The sequence below is a fragment of the Montipora capricornis genome, chromosome 10, assembly GCF_036669925.1.
Source record: "Montipora capricornis isolate CH-2021 chromosome 10, ASM3666992v2, whole genome shotgun sequence".
NCBI lineage: Eukaryota > Metazoa > Cnidaria > Anthozoa > Scleractinia > Acroporidae > Montipora > Montipora capricornis.
Window position 1 is genome coordinate 60,096,148 of NC_090892.1, and position 2,725 is coordinate 60,098,872.

A 2,725-nucleotide genomic window follows, 5' to 3' on the forward strand; every position below is an offset into this window, starting at 1 on the left:
AATAAGCCAATAAGGAAAAGTCTTGATTGTTTCAGCTTACATCGAATAAAATGGATTACTCTAGTAAAAGTTTTCTTTCAAGGACCCCGACAGACATCAAGGCGCGCACCAGTGGCTCAGTTGGTTGAGCACCGGGCTGCCAAGCGGGAGGTCGCGAGTGCGATTCCGGCCGGACCAACCCTCAGGGTCTTTAAATAACTGAGGAGAACGTGCTGCCTTTGTGATTACATCCGCAAATGGTTAGACTTTCAAGTCTTCTCGGATAAAGACTATAAATCATAGGCCCCGTCTCACAAATATCTTCCATGTTCATTAGCTTCCTGTGGAACGTTAAAGAACCCACACACTATTCGAGAAGAGTAGAGAATGAAGTTCCCGGTGTTGTGGCTGTCCTCTGTGTGTGTATGGGTGGGTAGGTGGGTACAGCAGGTCCACATCAGCTGCCAAAACTTCAACCTACTCAAGCAAATAAATAACAAACAACAAAAGGCAGTTCGACTGAAATCCTGGGTGCTGTGTAATACAGTACATTTGCACCTCAGGTCTACCGCTTTCTGCCAAATTTGCCCGACTTCTCTATAAGAAACGTTCTCATGAAATGTGGACATTAGCTGGCACTTTCCAAATTCGCACCTACAATGTAGACATAAGGACATAAACAGAGAAAAATTGATGTCGTTTGTGCCAAATATAAATAAATTATCAAAGGATGTGGAAGAACTAAAGATAGAAACAATTACCAGTCTGCGTTCCCTAAGCAATTCGTTTCGCTCTCCGTCTGTTCCTGGTTTATACTTTCAGGCTGCACGTTACGATGGATTGTTTCAAACGGGGATGATAAGGACGAGGCCCAATGTTCCGAGTTGTGCTTCTGTTCTTGTTTGCAAAGATCTCACTTTTACTGATACATTAAAGTGTGCTTTTCCCGAAAGTTGTTGCCTCTCACGGTTACGTCGCGTGCATTCTACGAAGGCTGAAGTAGTGTTACTTTCTCAAAAAGCAATTGTAACCGTTCTGACATTCAGTGTTTCGAACACGTATAAAAATTAAACAGCAGACGTTTCTAGCGTTAGAGCGATCTTCAAGAAAAATCAAAGGCCCCTGTGAGCCAGTTCATGGGTGAATTGGATTAGCATTATCAAGGGTTCCTTAGCGCTACCTCACACCGATGGTAAAATTTCTCCAAAATGGTGAAATTTCTCTAGTCCTTGCACCATTACCCTCGACAATGCAATCCGCAATCAAAGAAGCATGTGAAATCGGACCCGAAACCCGTAGAGTCTCCCCAAAGGCGGTTTCAGGAGAAGGTACCCTAGGGACATCATCAGCCTCAAGGGCAGCAAGGAGCGATTCAGGTCCAGAACCCGCATCATCATCCGTCGTCTAGCTCACAAACCTCACCTCCATCCACATTGGCTTCCGCAACAGAAAAGTCCGAAAAGCCAACATCCCCAGTAATGGGGGCAGAAGCCTGCGCTTTCGTGCAATTAATAAAAGAGGAAAAAACCTCTGTTTGGGACCCTAGTTTGGTTCGAACCAAGCTACTTTACACCCATTGAGGGTGCGATTAATCGGACCCCTAAACCATATGTGACTAACCTATTATCCAACAATTTTTTTTTATGTTCAAGGCGAATGGGTTGGCCTCCAGTGGGGGCCACACATACCGACTACATGTAATTCGTTTCACGACAACGGTTCACCTTAAACGAGGATCCATGCATCAGCTCGCAAAACGTATTTTTTAACACCGGCTAAGGAATGGAACTCCTACAAATCACAAACTTACAAACAAAAACAGATAGGTCACAAGGAGAAGAGGAAAAACATAACATGCAGGCTGACTTACTGGCGCATAGCAGACCCATGGCCGGGTCACCAGTCGATCAACTAATCCAGCCCATGCAAAAAGGCTGGTGCGCCACAAGGTTGCGTACAGACTGCGAGACTCGGAAAAGCAAAAACGAAAAGAAGGACCATAGAGACGAAAGAGGGAAGACAGCCAAGAGCTAGGAATACAACATACACAGAAAAAAAACGCTCATCATGCAATCACAGATCCAACCGCACTGGAAGCATTCCACTTGCGGTGAAAAGAAAACTGAGAGGACTATAAAACTTAAGACAGCAGTAAACTGCCCTATCCATGACAACGGAAGTCGTTATGGGCATGCCAGCTAAAGAATTTACAAACATTACTCAAGTACGCAAAGATCCGAGATAAAAAAATATATATATCAGGACTAAAGGCAAACAAGACATGACGACAATCAAGAGAGGGTGCCGAGGATGCAGGGAAGGAAAACGTGAGAGACTGCAGCTAAGCAAACAAACTAAGAGCCAAGGGGCAGGAAAAGAACAAAAGAGAAGAACACACAAAGGCTATATGCCACAAGAGCAAGAAGGCTCAACAGGTTAGCCAAAAGGTATCAAACGGTCACTTACATAAAGGACTCCATGCGTGATTATCCAGTTGAGAACTACTGGGTGGTCCAGCAAGAAGAAAAACAGCTGCCTTCAAGTGGTAGACCAGTGTAAAGCTCACCATACTGCGAGAAAAACGTGTCAACACAATGAGGAAGCTAACGGCACTCACTGAGAGTAGATACAAATGGACGGATTTGGCTGAAATCCAAGAAACATGCAAGACATGATGAAGAGACATAACGGCCTGTCAACAAACGAGGAACGACACCATGAAAAAGGGCCACATGCAGGCAGAAAA